A 22,339-nucleotide genomic window follows, 5' to 3' on the forward strand; every position below is an offset into this window, starting at 1 on the left:
TACACATACAATGGTTCCGACGCCCAGGCACAGATGTATCTAATATGATGAACAGAGCTGTGTTATAGCTCATGACCATAAAAGCGGAAATGGCGCCGGCAACTATACCATAATAAAAGTCCCGCTGCTCGCGAGGCGTGTGTTCCACTCTTCTTATTAACAATCATTCCAGCGGCCTTGCTCAGCTCCATAACACGCGGTCCTGTTCTGCTGCATACTACAGTAACATTTATTCATCACATCCATGAACATGATTTCTGCCGAGTCCTATCCCGATTCTTTTCCACCGGCTGTGAGGTGAAGACCACATGTCCCAAGATTCTGCGCTCAAACATGGCATCATCAAACTATGCCTTTGTTTTGAAAAGGCGACCTCTAGCGGACGGAAAAGTTACATAGTGCAGCTTTAATGACAGTATTACCTTAAATTAATTGCTGTTTTTAGTACTGTTCAAAAGATTTAAGATTTTTTATGTTTTAATGTATTTTATGTGCACAGAGGCTGCATTTATTTGATCAAAAATACAGTACAAACAGAAATATTATTATAATTTAAAAGAACCATTTTACCTTTTTCTATGTTTAAATATGTAATTTATTCCTGTGATCAAAGCTGAATTTTCAGCATCATTACTCCAGGCTTCAGTGTCACATGATCCTTCAGAAATCAATCTAATAAGATGATTTGCTGCTCAAGAAACATTTCTGATTATCATCAATGTTGAAAACAGTTTTTGTGGAAACAGTGATACACTTTCCAGGATTCTTTATTGAATATAAATTTTGGCCCCACTTTATATTAGGTGGCCTTAACTACTATGTACTTACATCAAAAAAATTAATACAATGTACTTACTGTGTTCAAATTATATTGCAAAACACCTTTGCTGATATTGAGGTGGGATACGGGTAGGGTTAGGGACAGGTGTGGTGGTATGGGTAGGTTTAAGGGTAGGGTTAGGTGTAAGGGAAGTGTCAACAGTGTCATTACAAATGTAACTACAGAAATTAATTACAGATGTAATTACATGTATTGTTTTTAAATGTAAGTACAATGTAAAAACATGTATGTACACAATAAGTGCATTGTATCAAATTATTAATTAAAATGTTAGTACATAGTAGTTAAGGCCACCTAATATAAAGTGGGTCCGAAATTTTAAAACAGCATATATTTAAAATAGAAATCCTTTGTAACATAAATGTCTTTACTGTCACTTTTGATCAGCTTAATGCATCCTTGCTGAATAAAAGTATTAATTTATTTAAAAACAATCATACTGACCCCAGACCTTTGAATGGTAGTACACACACACACACACACACACACACACACACACTGGCTGGATTTGTGTTTTCAGGTCTCACCATATCATTTTATTCAGCATGTAATTCATCTGGCCAGTCTAACAGGAAGTGCTCTTGAGTTCATGCTCTGTATTTGCAGTTACAGTTTGTATTTGATGCAATATGTTGTTAAATATTATGTAGGGCAGATGCAAGAATTTCCTTCATTTGTGTTTAGTTTTGTTGGAGTCCATGTTGAACAGACAAATCCAGAACCAGGTTCCTCTCATAAATTATGACTCACTAACTCACATGCCTACATGGAAAATCATTCCTTCAAACACAAACACACTCTACCGTCGTGGATGGTAAATCAAATGTTTTTGACTCATCCTTCTACATTTTTATGTTTTTTTTTCTTTCGGAATAGAGTTCTGCTCTGACACAATCCACTTTAAAAAAAAGTAAACTTTATAAAATAAACATGCTTTGAGAGTAATATTAATTAGCCCAGTACTTATTTATTTTGGGGGCTTTTTGCCTGTTTTTATGGGACAGAAGAGTGTAGACAGAAAGTAGGGGTGAGAGAGAGGGAGTGGGATCGGGACATGTCCACAGTCCCATGCAAGAACAGCTGTCAGTTTAACCCCAAGCATGGGTCAAAATGGTTCACTTGTCATCCGACAGCCAATCTGGAAAAAATAGCGACATTAGCTTTAATTATCTTCACGATCCTACAGTGTGCTATGCTATAGCTTTTAGATCATTTGCACAGTAAAACACGCTCTGAAAAGGTTTAAATTCATCCCCTTTATTGCACTGCTTTAGTCATACACATAGAGATAGATGTCTGGCCATTGCATAACGTCTCGCACTGTTTCACGTTTAGTCCACCTCTCATTTTTTATTTTTTATTTCATTCTACAGCTTTAATGTTTTCATTGCATATTTAATTTCATAAATACAGTGCAATGTGTCTCCACTAAAATATACATTTTACACACACACATATTCACTCACCAGCCACTTTAATAGGTACACCTTCTGGTTGGACCCCTTTTGTCTTCAGAACTGCCTTAGTTTTTCGTGACAGAGATTCAACAACCTTCTGGAAACATTCTTCACAGATTTTGACAAGACAGCATCACACAGTTTCTGCAGATTTGTCGGCGAATCTCCTGTTCCAGCACATCCCAAAGCTGCTCTATTGGATTGAGATCTGGTGACTCTTGAGACCATTTGAATTTAGTGAACTCATTGTCATGTTCAAGAAACCAGTTTGAGATGATTTGAGCTGTGAGACATGTCATGTTATCCTGCTGGAAGTAGACATCAGAAGGTCATAAAGAGCTGGACATGGTCAGCAACAATACTCAGGTGGACGGTGGCATTTAAATGATGCTCAATTGGTATTAAGGTGCCCAAAGTGTGCAAGATAATATCCCGCAACCACAAGGTAGGATGGAGCCATACTTTCATGTTGTTTATACCAAAATCTGACCCAATGTCGCAGCAGAAATCGAGACTTATCAGACCAGAATCTTCTAACGTCCAGTTCTGGTGAGGCCGTTTGAATTGTAGCCTCAGTTTGCTGTTCTCATCTGACAGGAGTGACACCGGTGTGTCTTCTGCTGCTGTAGCCCATGATCTGCTTCAAGGATGGACATGTTCTGTGTTCAGAGACGCTCTTCTGCAGACCTCGGTTTGGTTGTAACAAGTGCTTATTTGAGTTACAGTTGCCTTTCTATCAGCTGAACCAGTCTGGCCCTCTCCTCTGACCTCTGGCATCAACAAGGCATTATCATTCACAGAACCGCCGCTCACTGGATATTTTCTCTTTTTCGGATCATTCTCTGTAAACCTTAGAGATGGTTGTGCGCGAAAATCCCAGTAGATCAGTTTCTGAAATACTCAGAGCAGCCAGTCTGGCACCAGCAACCATGTCACGTTCAAAGTCAATTAAATCACCTTTCTTCTCCATTCTGATGCTTTTTCAGCAGATCATCTTGACCATGTCTTCATGCCTAAGTGCTAATGTGTACATGCCTAATTCCTAATGTTGGTGCCATGTGCTTGGCTGATTAGATACTTGTGTTAAAGGGGTTATGAATTGAGAAATCAACTTTCCCTTGAGCTTTTGATATATAAGAGGTCATGGTAATATAAGAATATCCTGTAAGGTTCAGAGCTGAAAACTTTCTTGTTAGTCAAAGAAAAGCTTTTATAGACACCAGGCCCAGAAAACGATCTTGTGCTTACGTCATCGTGCGACGGAACACCGCCTCTACAGAATAATAAGCACGTGTAATTCAGTAGCCCCGCCCACCGACTCATGGAGCTGGTCGGATTGCGCTTGCCAGCAGCAATAAACATGCCGAGTATATCACGATATTGCTATTCCTGGTTGTGGAAGAACACAGTCGCTGCATAAGCTTCCTTTGGATCCTAATATTAGGAATATGTGGTTGAACTTTATTTTGAATGAAGTTCCAGCTCAGGTGGGGAAGACGGTGTACGTGTGTTCACTTCATTTCACCGCAGAATCGTTTGAACCAAAGGCACAGGTTGACACTGGATTTGCAGACACATTGAGATTAAAACACAATGCTGTTCCATCTATATTGGACCCGACAGGAATGGTGCAGCACACTTATGTGAGTAAAACATGTTTTTTTATACGTGATAGTATTGCATTGTTACAGATCGTTTGATATATGTACGATTGTGTATTGATTATGTGTAGGCCTACGTGTCTATCCAGGCACACGAGAGACTTGTTGTAACCTTATGTGTGTCAAGTCAAGTCAACCTTATTTATATAGCGCTTTTAACAATGCAGATTGTTTCAAAGCAGCTTTACAGTGTTAAACAGGAAAATAATGCAACATAATTTTATTCAGCCGTCTAGCCATTCTGGAGAAAACGGTGATGTCAAATCAGTTCATTTCAATTATCATACAGTGACAGTGTGGGCTTTAGATCAGTAATTAGATCAGTAATTTAGTTTATATGGTTAATTTAGTTTAATAATTCGATTTATTTGGATATTTAGTTGAAAAATGTAGAAAAATGTAGTGTCCCCAACTGAGCACGCCAAGCCTGAGGCAACAGTGGCAAGGAAAACAAAACCCCATCAGGTGACCTAATGGAGAAAAATAAACCTTGGGAGAAACCAGGCTCAGTCAGGTGCCAGTTCTCCTCTGGCCAATTAACAAACAGCGTATGATTATTATTCTGGCAACTTTACAGGTCAGAGGTCATAATACATCGGAATATTCGAAGGATCGGAGGCAACACGCCGGAGACGGGTTTATTGAAGATGATATGTGTCCGCGCGAGTGAGTGTGTGTCCGCGTGTGTGTCCGCGTGTGTGTGTTTGTGTGTGTGTGGACTGGTAATCCCTACGTTATGGGGACAAAATGTCCCCACAAAGATGGCAATATCCGAAATCCTCGTCCTTGTGGGGACATTTTTTGGTCCACATGAGGAAAACATCTTATAAATCAGACTAAGTGATGTTTTTTGACAATGTAAAAATGCAGAATGTCTCCTGTGATGGGTAGGTATAGGGGCAGGGGCAGTGTAGGGGGATAGAATATACGGCATGTACGGTATAAAAACCATTACGCCTATGGAAAGTCCCCATAAAACATGAAAACCCAACATGAGTGTGTGTGTGTATGTGTCCGCGCGAGTGTTTGTTTGTTTGTTTGTTTGTTTGTGTTTGTGTTTGTGTGTGTGTGTGTGTGTGTGTGTGTCCGCGCGCGCGCGCGTGTGTGTGTCCGCGCGTGTGTGTGTCCGCGCGTGTGTGTGTGTCCGCGCGAGTGTGTGTGTGTCCGCGCGAGTGTGTGTGTGTGTGTCCGCGCGAGTGTGTGTGTGTGTGTGTGTGTGTGTGTGTCTCCACGCGAGTGTGTGTGTGTGTGTGTGTGTTTGATTTAGTGTTTGTTTGATATTTTGCGAGTTCTCTGAGCATTTCCCCCAGACGATTCCTGGGACTGACGGTAGCTGAAGCTCATTAAATATGCCAATATTATCCAATCCTAGCCGTGGGCGTTTACTTCCAAGTCTTCAGTTCGGCACGCCCATCAAATCCGAGTGTTTCTCAGAGAGCCTCAAAACCAGGGCAGAAAATAGCCTATTACTTATTCATTATGATGTTTTTGAATGTAAAAACCACACAAACGTCATAAGTTGACCTCAGACAACAGTATAAAAATAAAAAAAAAGCCAGTTCATGACACCTTTAACAAACAGTTGAACTGGTGTACTGTTTATATGTTGTAGTTACAGCATCTACCAGCAGAGGCTAACTTCTACAGTGAACCAGCCAAACCTTGACCCCCCATCACACATATCACCCATGTCTAAGCATAAACCTTTTTCTCCTGGGCTTTTCCAGTGCAGAGACTTATGATTCACACAGCCTCTCCGGCCTTTCTTCTCCATGTAATCTGCTCCGTCTGCCCGTCCTGTATGTGAGTATACGCCTTTGGTCTGCAGAGCAGTTGTGTCCCACTTACCAAACACACAAATAAGATCCAGTCTACTTTTCTTTAATCCCGTCCTTCAGAGCAGGAATGCCTTTGATGTGAGTAAGTCATTCCTTGTGGTTCTTCCGGACAGGGCTGGGGTCAGCGGGACTGAGAACTGGTGTCCGTTTGCACTCAGCAGTGTTGATTATGGCTTGTGATTTACAGCTGTTGTGAGGGCTCATTGTGTGCTTTAGTCTTCCTGATTTCAGGTTTGCAGCAGTCAGTTATACTTACAATCAAATACAGGGAGTTGAGCAGGAAAACACCCAGTGCAGACTGATATATGACTCAAATGCATCTGTTTGCTTTTATACTGTATATCTGTGAGTTTGCTGTGGGAGGAATGACTAAACTGAGAATGAAAAAAAGTAACATTTAACAAAAATGTGGCAATGCCTATTTTTAGATAATACAAAGAATTAAATAATGTATCAATCTAATCTGATTTTATTTGTTTTCTCTTTTTATTATTAACTTTATATAGGCAAACCACAAGAGAATACTATTCAAAAGCTAAAAAATGACGGCTTCTACAAACATTTGTGAAAGAATGGGTCATTCTCAGGAGCTCAGTGAATTCGTGAAATTTCCTCAGTACTAAATATTCCACGGTCAACTGTTAGTGGTATTATAACAAAGTGGAAGCAATTGGGAACAACAGCAACTCAGCCACGAAGTTGTAGATCATGTAGGATCATAGAGCGGGGTCAGCACATGCTGAGGTGCACAGTGCGCAGAAGTCTGCAACTTTCTGCAGAGTCGATAGCTACAGACCTCCAAACTTTGTGTGGCCTTCAGATTAGCTCAAGAACAGTGTGTAGAGCTTCATTGAATGGGTTTCCATGGCCGAGCAGCTCATTTAAGCCTTACACCACTAAGTGCAATGCAAAGTTGTCGGATGCAGTGGGGTAAAGCATGCCACCACTGGACTCTAGAGCAGTGGGGACGTGTTCTCTGGAGTGACCAATCACGCTTCTCTATCTGGCAATCCAATAGATGAGTCTGAATTTGGCGGTTGCCAGGAGAACGGTACTTGCCTGACTGCATTGTGCCAAGTGTAACGTTTCATGGAGGGGGGATTATGGTACGGAGTTGTTTTTCAGGGGTTGGGCTTGGCCCCGTATACCCCTTTTCCACCAAGGCAGTGCTGGTGCTAGTTCGGAGCCAGAGTCTAGTTTCAAATCGGTTCTTTGTGTTTCCACACCCAAAGCACCAGCTCAGAGCCAGGAAAAGTGGCAGCACCAAAACATTGCTGGGCCAGAAGTAAGAACCGATTACGTCAGGCGCTGGGGGTGGGGTCAACAAGATGAACATAAACTTGAGATCCGCCATTTTTGAAATAGCAGCTAATGGAGCTAAAAGCTGCTGCTCGTTTGTAATCTCCGTCTATACAAATTACGACGAACTGCATGAATGCGTTGGATTCGCTGTTTTCGCTGTGTTTTGATGCCGATGTAGGATCGTAAAGCCATGTGAATCAACAGTAACGCAACGTTTGCATTGTTGATGGAAGGCTTGTTCGCAGCGCTGCTGTGCAGACTGATCGCCGTATGACAACGAGTCCAGCAAGAGCATATGACTCCTTATGCTTTTGATTCACTCATGCAGTGTTTTGATATCATGCGCGGATCGGTTTGTGCAGCGCCAATGCATCTTGGACAAGCCTGGTGTGTTTGTGTTTCCCGCTGCCTCGCTAGCGTTGCTGAGAAAGATGAGACGTATACAGTGACGTAAGACCTGACTCTGTTGTGGCTCTCAGCATGTGGAAAAGCAAACGGTTCTTAGAAGGCTCGTCAATCGAACCAACTATGAACTGGGACTAGCACTAGCTCTGATCTAGCACCCGGTTCATTCTGGTGGAAAAGGGGTATTAGTTCCAGTGAAAGGAACTCTTAATGCTTCAGCATACCAAGACATTTTGGACAATTTCATGCTCCCAACTTTGTGGGAACAGTTTGGGGACGGCCCCTTCCTGTTCCAGCATGACTGCGCACCAGTGCACAAAGCAAGGTCCATAAAGACATGGATGAACGAGTTGGTGTGGAGGAACTTGACTGGTCATGACCTCAACCCAAGAATGGGATGTCATTAAAGTTCAAGTGCATGTAAAGGCAGGCGTCCCAAAACTTTTGCAAATATAGTGTATTTTAGTGCTGTCATATCGATTAATCGTGATTACTCACATCGATCAAAAGTTTGTTTAATATACAGTATGTATGTGTCACGCTTGTGTTTAGTTTAGTTTATTTTCTGCCTCGTCTATATTAGTTGTAATCAGTTTCTATGGTTTCTGATTAGTTAATCTTCATCCAGCTGTTCCTGTTTAGTTTCCTCATTTACTTTGTGTGTTTACATATATATATAAAAACACAAACGTATGTTAGATGCGATTAATTGCGATTAATCAATATGAGAGCACTAATTAATATATATATATACAGAAATAAGAATAAAACTATATATATATATTATACAGAAATAAAAATAAGACATAAAATGAAAATAATTAAAAATGTAATATTATTACTATTAATACTGTTAGTATAAATGTAATAAAATATTTTTTTATTCTAAATCTAAAAATAAAAGACTCAAAACAATAAAATGATATATGAAGTCTGTGTGCTATATATGTAAAGTGTACATAATGACGTATTTTGAATTGCTTTCATGCATTATCATGACTATGCTGGTCTACCAGCTAGATTAGTAACAGTCTAACTAGCCTGACCAGCATAGACTTTCAGAAGGGTTTGTATCTTTTGGCCTGTATTCTTTGTATTTTCTCTCATGAAAATAATAGTCTATTTTGGCTGTACTGTAAATCCAGTAAATGAAATATAAAGAAGATTAATTTTCCCAAATAGCCTGAAGATTAAAGCAGCAACTCATTCCTCTGGCCACCTTTGACAGCATTTTGCATGCATGTATGTATTTGCATCATTTTTACCTGTCTACATCTCTGAATAATTTAGTCACACAGTGTCTACAGTACAAATATGTTTGTATATATAACAGGGAGAATCAAAGCACAGGAGAAGGAATGTTTATAAGTGCCTGATGGTGGTTTCATAGTGACGATAAGCAGTCTTTATATCCCTACAGAAGCTGTCAGTATGTCATTGCAGGAGCCAGTCCGATTACTGCTTTGAGACCACAGTGCGTGTCTTGGTTCGAGTTTTACGTTGTTTTTCTACAGATTTCAGAGCGGATTGTGTGTTTGAGACCTCAGAAGACCCATTGAAGCCTATTAATGTTTCACTGTTGGCCCAAAGCAAGTTTCATGCCTCAGTTTCTAAAGTGATTATGAATATACAATGAATTTAATACTGCTATTGAGCTCAACTCAATTCCCTTTGACTTTATTCTCTATTTTTCGTTTCCATTGCAGTGGTCAAAGATGACAGCACCTGCAGAAACTCATAATGCTATATGCTAGGTTATGCAAAGGTGTCCCAGCATTATTTCCATGGTTCAAATATAATTTCGTTTTTATCAAAAACTTTGCACATCAAAATAGACTGCTTTGCAAAACAGAAAACAGAAAAACAGATTGAGAAACAAAAAACAGATCCCAATTCGTCGGTCAGTTCCGACGTACGTCGAACGTGACCGACTGAAAGGAAACCTGAGAAAACATGCTTCAACAGAACGTAATGTGAACACAAAATAGCAAACGGACATTTAGAAACAATCCATTTCCACTCACTAAACTTCTATGTATTGTTTGTCAAAAACACCAAACAGTCAACTTGACCTGCAGGGATCTATGTATTTGCCAGCTGCGCAATATGTGGATACATATAACGTTATACCGCATGACCTTGCCTACCAAAACAATTGAGAAACTTCTCCAAATGTCAGACTTTCCTTGCTTAGCTTTTGTGCTGTAAATACCTCGTTTGAGGTTCTTTTCTACATCATCTATTGACATCTTCTCCATCATGTCGTTAGGCAACCTCCCTATCCCGCCGTTTCCCGCTGTGTTTTTTTTAGCCGCCCATTCCCGCCCGCAGCAAAATTCAAACCGCCCGCTCCCGCGAGATTTACGTTGGGTCCCGCGGGACCCGGTGGGACTCAATCCCAATGCAGCCTTCTACTTTGTGTCCAGATGATGTAGTTACGTTGAGAGATGTGTCTTACATGCAGGGGTGTAGCACAAAATCCTGGGCCCTATGCATAGGCAGTCCTGATGGGCCCCCATTTTCCATGTTAAAGGGGTGGTAAAACACATTCTTTTGAAGGCTTGACTGTGTTTGTGGGGTGCACTGTAACATGTGTTCATGCTTCGTTTGAAAAAAAATTGCCTTATTTTTCATATATTTTACCTTTATTCTACACTGCTCTGTCCCTCCTTGTAAAACGGTCTGATGCTTTCCGGGTTGTATGAAGCCAGTCCCTCAAAAATACGCGATGGGCTCAGATTGGTTAGCTGGCCCAGTGTTTTGTGATTCGCTAAACGCCTAGTGCACGTATGTCGGAAACGTCACGCCCCTTACCTTTATCGGAGGCTGTGCTTTGGTCAGTGTTAGAAACAACGGCGTCGAATCAGACCCAGAACATTTGAGTGAAGATGATCGAGCAGAACCTGTTCAGTCCTCAAGAGTAAAGACTGCGGATCTATAATGATCGCTACTGAATGGCACTTTAACTTTTGTATTTTTAGAACAATTATAGCCAAATATCTGTCACAAGAACTAACCCAAAACAAACACTAAGCACTGGCTTAAACTAGTAAGTTAGCCAAATCACACACAGAACCATGTTTAGCGTGCCTGTAGATAAACAATACATAAAAGCTCTAATCAAAGAATCATTTACACTAATGCCAGGTTCGCTGTTGAGATTTTAACGTTAGTGTTTGTAACGTTAGGTGTTCGTCGGATAACGTTAAGTATGAATGAGCATTTAACAGACTGGTTTGCAGAACAGTGTTGTCATCTGTTTACTTCCTTGCTACAACCTATTACAGGAAAACACATCGATGAAAAATAAATCAGACTTACAGGTTGTGGCCCGTGAACAGCTTCTGTTTGTAAATCCAGCTTTCAGGACAAGCCGTTGTGCATATCCTGTATTGAACTCGCGAAGTTTGTGGAAGTTTGTGTTGTCCTCCGTGAAATGTGCAGCGCGCGCGTCGTGCATCCACGCACCGGCAGTGTTTTTTTCACGCAGCTGACGTTGTGCAAATCTGGCATTGAAATCGCGAAGACGGTGGATGTTCTCCTCCGTGGATGTGCTGCAGGGAGCCCTGCGCGTGCCTGATTCCCCGCTGACTCAAACACACGTGCATATAACATGTTTTATTTTAAACGCTCTGCAACGCACCCCTGTCCCTATGAAGGCTGAACAGAGCAAGTACCCCAGACCTGCAATCCGGATGAAAATAACAGCGTTTCCTTGGCATCGCGGCAACAACACTCCAGCCTACTATACCACAACAGCGCCGCGATACAAAATGGCCTCACCCCCCCTTATTTCATATTCCCCGGAGGAGGGGTTTATGTAAATATTGGGCCTGGTGATGTCAGCAAAACCTGGGTGAATGTGTAGTAGTCCCTAGCGGCCGTTTGCTGTAGTCCTTAGAAACTGATTTCTTTAAAAGCAAATATCTCCCTTTGCTTTAAACTTTGAACGTTGTAACTTTGCAGATGTTGTTTATGCTCAAGCAGCAACATTACACGTTAGCTAAAGTTAGAATAGTGAAATCGTGGTTTACCACCCCTTTAAAATATATTCCAGACTTTTCAAAGGGCCCTCTCCCTGGACGGGGCCCTGGGTAGACAGGTCCACTTTTCCCCCCACTACCACGCCCATGCTTACATGATCTGGCGCTGTCAAGAAATGTCGAGAAATGGTTGATTTGACGGCTTAAATCCAGACACTAATTGAGATTAATGATATTTGGGAAGTGGTTTGGAGTTCTTATGACTCAGTTCATGCTCCAGGGTCTTATTTCTTGAAAGATGTTTAGAGTTCTTCTGCACACTTCTTCCAAATGCCATTGGACTACAGTAAGAGACTTTGGTGGGCCCATTGTGTCATGTTTATCTGCAAGATATCGCTTCTTAAACAACATCTCTGCTCAAAATATGACGATTTCCAGGGGGTAAAAACATGTCCCGCTACACATTTGTTTTCTGTTGAATATCTGGTTTTAGTCTGCAGTCACAAATGTAATTACATGTTGTGTGCACAATAGTCCATTGTTTATTGTCGTCAATAGTGTAGCTCACACAGAAAACACGTTTAAACCAAGCAGATTTATGTTAGTCAAGGCAGCAAATGAGTTGCTTTCATCTTGCTGTGGATAATGTTGATATGTTTGGTCTTAGCGGAATAGATCTGCTATGCTGCTGCTGCTATTATACTGCTGCTGCTGATATTGATGCTTTTGTTTGTTATTGCTGCTTCTGCTATTATTGCTGTTGATGCTGTTGCTGTTATTGCTGATGATGTTATTTCTGCTGCTTCTGTTGTCATTGCTGCTGCTGTTATTATTGCTGCTGCTTTAGCTGTTGGTTATTGCTGCTGCTGTTATTACTGCTGCTACTGATATTGATGCTGCTGTTATTACTGCTGCTGCTGATATTGATGCTGCTGTTATTACTGCTGCTGCTGATATTGATGCTGCTGTTATTACTGCTGCTGCTGATATTGATGCTTTTGTCTGTTATTGCTGCTTCTGCTGTTATTGCTGCTGCTTTTGCTGTTGGTTATTGCTGCTGTTATTGCTGCCGCTTTTGCTGTTGGTTATTGCTGCTGCCGTTATTACTGCTGCTGCTGTTATTGCTCCTGCTGTTATTTCTGCTGCTTTTGCTGTTGGTTATTGCTGCTGCCGTTATTACTGCTTCTGCTGTTATTGCTCCTGCTGTTATTGCTGCTGCTGATATTGATGCTGCTGTTATTACTGCTGCTGCTGATATTGGTGCTTTTGTCTGTTATTGCTGCTTCTGCTGTTATTGCTGCTGATTTTGCTGTTGGTTATTGCTGCTGTTATTGCTGCTGCCGTTATTACTGCTGCTGCTGCTATTGCTTCTGTTGTCATTGCTGCTGCTGTAATTATTGCTGCTGCTTTAGCGGTTGGTTATTGCTGCTGTCGTTATTACTGCTGCTACTGATATTGATGCTGCTGTTATTATTGCTGCTGCTGATATTGATGCTGCTGTTATTACTGCTGCTGCTGATATTGATGCTTTTGTCTGTTATTGCTGCTTCTGCTGTTATTGCTGCTGCTTTTGGGGTTGGTTATTGATGCTGTTATTACTGCTGCCGTTATTACTGCTGCTGCTGTTATTGCTCCTGCTGTTATTGCTGCTGCTTTTGCTGTTGGTTATTGCTGCTGCCGTTATTACTGCTTCTGCTGTTATTGCTTCTGCTGTTATTTCTGCTGCTGCTGCTGATATTGATGCTGCTGTTATTACTGCTGCTGCTGATATTGATGCTTTTGTCTGTTATTGCTGCTGATTTTGCTGTTGGTTATTGCTGCTGTTATTGCTGCTGCCGTTATTATTGTTTTTATTACTGCTGCTGCTGTTATTGCTCCTGCTGTTATTGCTGCTACTGCTGTTATTGCTGCTGCTTTTGCTGTTGGTTATTGCTGCTGCCGTTATTACTGCTTCTGCTGTTATTGCTCCTGCTGTTATTGCTTCTGCTGTTATTGCTGCTGCTGCTGATATTGATGCTGCTGTTATTACTGTTGCTGCTGATATTGATGCTTTTGTCTGTTATTGCTGCTTCTGCTGTTATTGCTGCTGCTTTTACTGTCGGTTATTGCTACTGTTATTGCTGCTGCCGTTATTACTGCTGCTGCTGCTGTTATTGCTGCCGCTTTTGTTGTTGGTTATTGCTGCTGATATTGCTGCTGCTGCTGTTATTGCTCCTGCTGTTATTGCTGCTGCTGTTATTGCTGCTGCTTTTGCTGTTGGTTATTGCTGCTGCCGTTATTACTGCTTCTGCTGTTATTGCTCCTGCTGTTATTGCTTCTGCTGTTATTGCTGCTGCTGCTGATATTGATGCTGATGTTATTACTGCTGCTGCTGATATTGATGCTTTTGTCTGTTATTGCTGCTTCTGCTGTTATTGCTGCTGTTATTGCTGCTGCCGTTATTACTGCTGCTGTTGCTGATATTGATGCTTTTGTCTGTTATGGCTGCTTCTGCTGTTATTGCTGTTGCTGCTGTTTTTGCTGCTGCTGCTGCTGTTATTGCTGCTGCTGTTGTTATTGCTGCTGCTTCTGCCATTATTACTGCTGCTGCTGATATTGATGTTGCTGTTATTCCTGCTGCTGCTGTTATTGCTGCTGCTGCTTCTGCTGTGATTGCTGCTGCTGCTGTTATTGCTGTTGCTTCTGCTGTTATTGCTGCTGCTGCTGCTGTTATTGCTGCTACTGTTATTGCTATTGCTTCTGCTGTTATTGCTGTTGCTGTTTTTGCTGTTATTGCTGCTGCTTCTGCTGTTATTGCTTCTGCTGTTATTGCTGCTGCTGTTATTGATGTTGCTGTTATTACTGTTGCTGCTGTTATTGCTGCTGCTGCTGCTGTTATTGCTGCTGCTTCTGCTGTTATTGCTGCTGCTGTTACTGCTGTTGCTTCTGCTGTTATTGCTGCTGCTGTTATTGCTTCTGCTGCTGCTGTTATTGCTGCTGCTGCTGCTGTTATTGCTGCTGCTTTTGCCATTATTACTGCTGCTGCTGATATTGATGTTGCTGTTATTGCTGCTGCTGCTGTTATTGCTGCTGCTGCTTCTGCTGTTATTGCTGCTGCTGCTGTTATTGCTGTTGCTTCTGCTGTTATTGCTGCTGCTTCTGCTGTTATTGCTGCTGCTGTTATTGCTGTTGCTTCTGCTGTTATTGCTGCTGCTGTTTTTGCTGTAGTTGCTTCTGCTGTTATTGCTGCTGCTTCTGCTGTTATTGCTGCTGCGTCTGCTGTTATTGCTTCTGCTGTTATTGCTGCTGCTGCTATTGCTGCTGCTTCTGCTGTTATTGCTTCTGCTGTTATTGCTTCTGCTGTTATTGCTTCTGCTGTTATTGATGTTGCTGTTATTTATGCTGCTGCTGCTGTTATTGATGCTGTTGTTATTGCTGTTGCTTCTGCTGTTATTGCTGCTGCTTCTGCTGTTATTGATGCTGCTGTTATTGATGCTGCTTCTGCTGTTATTGCTGCTGCTGTTATTGCTGTTGCTTCTGCTGTTATTGCTGTTGCTTCTACTGTTATTGCTGATGCTGTTATTGCTGTTGCTTCTGCTGTTATTGCTGCTGCTGCCGTTATTACTGCTGCTGCTGATATTGATGTTGCTGTTATTGCTGTTGCTGCTGCTGTTATTGCTTCTGCTGTTATTGCTGCTGCTGTTATTGCTGCTGCTGTTATTGATGCTGCTGTTATTGCTGTTGCTTCTGCTGTTATTGCTGCTGCTTCTGCTGTTATTGCTGCTGCTTCTGCTGTTATTGCTGTTGCTTCTGTTGTTATTGCTGTTGCTTTTGCTTTTATTGCTGTTGCTTCTGCTGTTATTGCTGCTGCTTCTGCTGTTATTGCTGTTGCTTCTGCTGTTATTGCTGCTGCTTCTGCTGTAATTGCTGTTGCTTCTGCTGTTATTGCTGCTGCTTCTGATGTTATTGCTGTTGCCTCTGCTGTTATTGCTGTTGCTTCTGCAGTTATTACTGCTGCTTCTGCTGTTATTACTGCTGCTGCTGATATTGATGTTGCTGTTATTGCTGCTGCTTCTGCTGTTATTGCTGCTGCTGCTGATATTGATGCTGCTGTTATTGCTGTTGCTTCTGCTGTTATTGCTGCTGCTTCTGCTGTAATTGCTTCTGCTTCTGCTGTTATTGCTGCTGCTTCTGCTGTTATTGCTGCTGCCATTATTACTGCTGCTGCTGAGATTGGTGTTGCTGTTATTGCTGCTGCTGTTATTGCTGCTGATTCTGCTGTTATTGCTGCTGCTGCTGTTATTGCTGCTGGTGCTGTTATTGCTGCTTTTGCTGTTATCGCAGCTGCTGCTGTTTTTGCTGCTGCTGCTGTGAGCAAGACAGACATGCTGTTGCTGTACAATATAGCATACATGAGTTACCTGTAGCAGATCTATAAAGGTGGAGGGTTTCTGCGACAACTGCAACAGCAAATGCTGACCAAGTATCTGAAGGTTGAGCAGCAAGCTCATTTGCTACTGATACAGCAGGAACCAATCAGCTGTACCCTAGAGAATAGGGCTGTGATGAGATCTTGTGTGACGAAATCTCACAATATTAAAATTAGTGCTGTCAAAAGATTAATCGTGATTAATCGCATCCAAAATAAAAGTTTGTGTTTACATAATATATGTGTGTGTACATTATTATTTATATATAAATACACACACAAGCATGTATATATTTAAGAAAAAAATATTATTTTTAATTTATAAAACATTTATATTTATATATATTATAGATTGTATAAATGTATATACAGTATATATGCATATATTTCTTAAATATATACATGAATGTGTGTGTATTTATATATAAATAATAATTAACAGAGTACACACACATATATTATGTAAACACAAAATTTTATTTTGGATGCGTTTAATTGCGATTAATCTTTTGACAGCCCTAATTAAAACGTGACAATATTTTCCGTCAAGGGGAAAAGCTGTCTGGCAATATCAGCAGGACTGATTGAGTTTGTGGCAAAACATTTTACAGTGCTTGCATTATATTGTTCGGTCTTTTACTGCATATGACAATTCATACTCAGAAAGTAGACCTGAAGTTGCATTCATTACAAGATGATTAGTGTAGGGCTGTCACGATTCCTCGATTAAATCTGGTTAAATTAAACATCGGAAGAGCCGCATTCCACGGATAAGAATCCATGTTTTGATCTTCTTGTTCAAGAAATTACAGTGGCTGTAGCATTTATATCGTAAAGAAGTGGTGAAATATTAAAGATTAAGTGAACATTTGAATTAAGTGTTGTTTTGCCAATCTAAAACAAGGATTTGATTAATTATCATTATTGATTAATTACCAAAATAAGCGTTAGTGACAGCCCTAGATTAGTTAAATTATAAGTAAAATGCACCTGAATTGTTTTGAATTTTGTGACTTTTAGTCGAATAAAATACCTTTTTTTGTTTCTAGTCATATTTTATCATTGAAGATTATATTTCTTAAATATAGTTTTGTTTCTCGCTCTCGCTTTTTCAATTAATCTGATGATTCTCTTCAGATAAAATCAATTCCCGCTCCAAACCAGGCAGCTTTCTGTTGGTCAAAGTGACAAATCCATGTAAATCTGCATGGGGAATTCTTTCGTCCACGAAACTTGCCAAACAATGTTAAATATGAATGTGCATTTACAAGAGTAAAATGTATTATGTTGTGAATAAACTTTCTCATGAATTATTGATGTGCAGTCTAATCTAGTGATACGGAAAAGGGTCCATATGAATATTTTATATGCCAAAAAAAAGGACAGAGACAGAGACACTGCAGAGAGACCACTGGAGGTTCTGCTAATGGGCCCCAAAAATATGTTCAAAGGACATAAAGCTGTCTCCTCTTGCTCACTCCAACCACTAACAAGGTCCCTGTGCTCTGTCCCCATTGCCTCCACCATGAGTCACTAGCTTCTCTCATGTGGTGCGTCACTGTTTCGCTCTGCTTTACTCTTTGGTGTAAGTGTGTCTGGATGATGAACAGAGACTAGTTTGATCTTTTATATAGGCTTCTTCTCTGTCCTTCAGAGATGCTTTGCAATTTAGATTCTGCTTTGCGAAACTAGTAGAGGCTTATGTCTGTGTAGTTTTTGTAAGCGCACGTCTCAGGTGTTTTGTCCCTGACTTTGTCGGCATGTCTACAGATCATTTTTACGATCATTTGAAGTACAGTATACTGCAGTTTTCGTGTGCACAGGTTTTTGTCAGTCCCCGCTGGTAAACAAAGCCGTTTTGTCTAGTTCCTAAGCTTTTGAGCATTTTCAAGGAAGAAGTTAATCACTGGAGTTTTATGTAATTGTTATGGAATCTTAAAATGATGTTTAAAGGGAGACACTTCAATCCAAAATGAAAAGTCTGTAATTTTCTCGCCCTCGTGTCGTTATAAATCTTCATTTATTCTGCTAAACACAAAGAAGAGATTCATTTTTGGGGGTGGATTATCCATTTAACTTAATGGTTTAAGACACTGATTTACTTTTTTTTTCATTTAGCAGATGCTTTTAACCAAAGCAACTTACAGTAGAGGAACATAATCAATAAGTATTTTGAAATATATTCTTGAGCACCTCATTTTTAAATTCATTTTCATAGTTATATTCTATCTGCAGTCCGTAAGTTTTGCCTCTGTGTGGCCATCTCTGTTTGAAACCTGCAATTGCATTTATTTGCGGAGTTATCATCTGTACGTGGGTTGTGCATCTGCGGCACAAGTACTGCACAATATATTGAAATTATCGTAATATGCATATATGCATATCGCAACGGCACGCAAAATCTGAATGATTTTAATAGGCTGCTTCAACATTGTGAAAAGTGTACATTTTAGATGACGCATATAGCAGAGAATAGACTGGGCACACGACTGTTACTTATGTGACTTGCTTGACGTTAAAAAGAGTTATTAAACGCAATAACTTGCGAACACACCTGACACACACACCGAAACGTGCGCACTCTCTTGTTACACACTTGAACTGTCAAATACACACACAGTTATGTCAAAATGTAAATGTAAACCCAGTCGGTTATGCTTTAAAGGGGTGGTAAAACACGATTTCACTTTTCTAACTTTAGCTAGTGTGTAATGTTGCTGTTTGAGCATAAAAAACATCTGCAAAGTTACAACGTTCAAAGTTTAATGCAAAGGGAGATATTTGCTTTTAAAGAAATCAATTTCTAAGGACTACAGCAAACGGCTGGTAGGGACTACAGACAGGGACTACAGTTGCTGACATCACCAGCCCCAATATTTACAGCCCCCCCCCTCAGAGAATATTAAATAGGGGGGGGGGGGGGGGGGGGCATTTTGTATTGCTGCGGGGAAGAGTTGTTGGAGTATTGTTAGTAGGCTGGAGTGTTGTTGCCGCAATGCCGACGAAACGCTGCTATTTTCATCCGGATTGCAGGTCCACTTTGTTCAGCCTTCCTAGGGACGGGGGAGTTAGGGATCAATGGTTAAAATGTATTTTTAACTCGGTCCCCCTCATAATTATTACCCAAATCTCGCTCTCTGTGCTGCACATTTCACGGAGGAAAGTTTCCACAATCTTCGCAAGTTCAATGCAGGATTCGCACAACGGCTTGTCCTGAAAGATGGATTTAAAAACAGAAGCTGCTTACGAGCCACAACCTGTAAGTCTGATTTATTTTTCGTCGATGTGTTTTCCTGTTATAGTTCGTATTGTTAATTGTACGTTGTAGCAAGGAAGTAAACAAATGACAACGCTGTTTGGACCAGTTTGTTAAATGCTCATTCATACTTAACGTTATCCGACAAACACCTAACGTTACAAACTTTTTTTAAATCTCAACAGCGAACTTGGAATTAGTGTAAAAATTATTTTTAGAGTTTTTATGTATTGTTTATCTACAGGCATGCTAAACATGGTTCTGTGTTTGATTTGGCTACTATAGTAAAGCCAATGTTTAGTGTTCGTTTTGGGTTAATAGTTCTTGCGACAGATATTTGGCTATAATCGTTCTAAAAATACAAAAGTAACAGTGCCATTCAGTAGCGATCACTGTAGATCCGCAGTTTTTACTCAAAAAATCCCTTTGAGGACTGAACAGGTTCTGCTCGATCATCTTCACTAAAATTGTCTGGGTCTGATTCGGGCTCAGATTGGTATGGTTTTATTGACGCCATTGTTTCTAATACTGACCAAAGCAGTCTACCGGTAAAGGGAAGGGGCGTGATGTTTCCGACAAACGTGTACTAGGCAGTTAGCGAATCACAACACACTGGGCCAGCTAACCAATCTGAGCCCATTGCGTATTTTTGAGGGACTGGCTTCATAGAACCCGGAAACCATCGGACCGTTTTTACGAGGGACAGAGCAGTGTAGAATAAAGGTCAAATATATGAAAAATAACCCCACAAACACAATCAAGCCTTCGAAAAGAATGTGTTTTACCACCCCTTTAATTCATGTGAAGTCTACCGTTTTTAGTTCTTATTTTTAAGAAAGATAAATTAAAATAACAAAAATAATCGTCCACCCCTAGTTCAGGTGTGTTTGTTTACCTGGATGTTCTTGATGTTAAGTTTTAGGTTGATATAAATATATATTACCAAGTCAAGCAAAGAGTTTTTGGTAGTTAAATATTGACATTACATTGATGTTAAAATTATATTGACAGATTTGTGACATTCATTTTCGCTAAAACACTGCTGGTCACTTTCAGAAGTTGTAGCGTTGCTTTTTTTCCCCAGAAAGAATGTGAAACACATAAATGGTATCATTCTCAGTTTTTAAATAATTTAAAAAATATAATTTAAATAGATTTTACACACTTAAAGCAATGTTGTATCGCGTATCGAATATCGCATTATTTAACAAGATATTGCATATCTCATTTTTTTTCAATATCGCACAATATCTAATGTTTTGAGAAGTATGTGTGGCCGAGTATGAGGTATCATCGCACCGGTGTGGATACTGTACTTCAGAATCACAGATTTTACGTCTTGGAGTATAACCTAAATAAGAATTTTCACTGGAAAATGTCATCTGAACAAATAAGTAACATGTCTGCCACTTTTGGGAACAAAACATTACGATAAATCGCGCTGCTAATGATGATTAAATCTATACCGATCGTTTGTCCTCAAATTGTTAATGTTAACAGCCTTCACATTGCGTGACTACGTGTATTTAGTATTTGCGTTACCTGTAGATTTTGTACAATCTATTCTTTTGCTTTTGGCTTTGGGTGAATCTCCTGTTGTCACTGATGATGTCAAATGGGCCTTTCTGGATTACAATCTGCCATCAAAATGATACGTTTTATTACTCCAGCTGCTGTGAGAAAAGGGCTATAAATGATCCGCTGAAGAACATTCGATCTGCTCTTCACACCACTACTACTAGCCGGACTCTTTCTTTATGTATACAGACGTGACGTGTAGACGCAAAGACATGCTTGAATTTCCCGTGGAAATCCACCATACCAATATATTAAATTGGATATACTCACTTTTAAACATGTTGCATGATTTTTGTCTACATCTGTGATGTCTATAGTCAAGTCAAGTCACCTTTATTGCTATAGCGCTTCACAACACAGTTTCAAAGCAGCTTTACAGTGATGATAGGTTATGTTTTAGATGAAAAGCTACAGCAAGTTTTTGATTGATTAATTTCTGTTGTAAAAACTGATTTCAAAATGGAAAAACGCATGTAAAAAAATATATTGCACAAAATGAAAATAATAATGTAGCTAAATATTATTATTATAAGTGTGAATCAAAAAATTTAAAACGCATTTAAAAAGAATAAGCATGATTTCATCTCTTAAATGTCTTAGTGTGTGTTTTGGTCATAATTTTAACTTTTTAAAATCTAATTTCAGCTTTTTATCTCATAATTAGGACTTTTAATCATAATTTAGATTTTTAAGTCAGAATTTTTTATCTCAGAATTTTTAAAGTCCTAATTTCAACTGTTCATTTCACAATGACTTAGCATGTCATGTTTTTGACTTTTTATCTCACTATTATGACTTTTAAAATCATATTTTTGACTTTTTATCTAATAATGGGGACATTTAAAATCATATTTTCAACATTTTATCTCTTAATTAAGTACTTTATGATAATTGAAATGAGCTGATCAATAATATATTGAATATTTAATGTCCCCACAAATGTTCTACTTTTATATCATGTATATTTGCTATATTTATGTTGCACTTATCTGTTGCTTTCAAGAAATGTATTTAGAATAAATGTGTATTTTGAATGCCTGTTCCTGGCAGTTTTCTTTTAGAATTTATTTATTATTATAGAATTTAATAATATTTTGAATAAAATTTCTCTATTTAGCTTGAATTTATTTGATCTCAGTTTTAGTTTTAGCAATTTTACTTTTACTTAAACCTATTTCATTTCGATTGGTTGCCAAAGCAACATGTCTAAGTTTTAATATTTATGTTTTATTTCAGTTAATGAAAATTGTTGCGTGCCTGATGGTAAGACTTGAGTTGTTGGTGCTCAAAATAACTACATCGGTTCAAGAGAGGACTGGATATAACAGACCATACAGTTTACAGCTGCAGACGGCTCAATATGACTCATATGTCTCAAAATCTCATTATATTAAGGCTGGTTATTTTATTTCAGTAGCCTTTCAGTCTGTTCAGACTTGGTTTTACAAAACCCAGTCCAGCCCTGCTGTCGCCAAAGAGCGAATGAACCAGATGGATTATATTCAGATGGCTCCAGTAAATGGATCCTCTGGAGAACGGCTGCATACTTTCATTCAATGCTTCGTCATGTAAGCATTTTCTGACATATAAATATTTATGTCATTGTGGTA

This window comes from Gobio gobio (assembly GCF_949357685.1).
Source record: "Gobio gobio genome assembly, chromosome: 21".
Lineage (NCBI taxonomy): Eukaryota > Metazoa > Chordata > Actinopteri > Cypriniformes > Gobionidae > Gobio > Gobio gobio.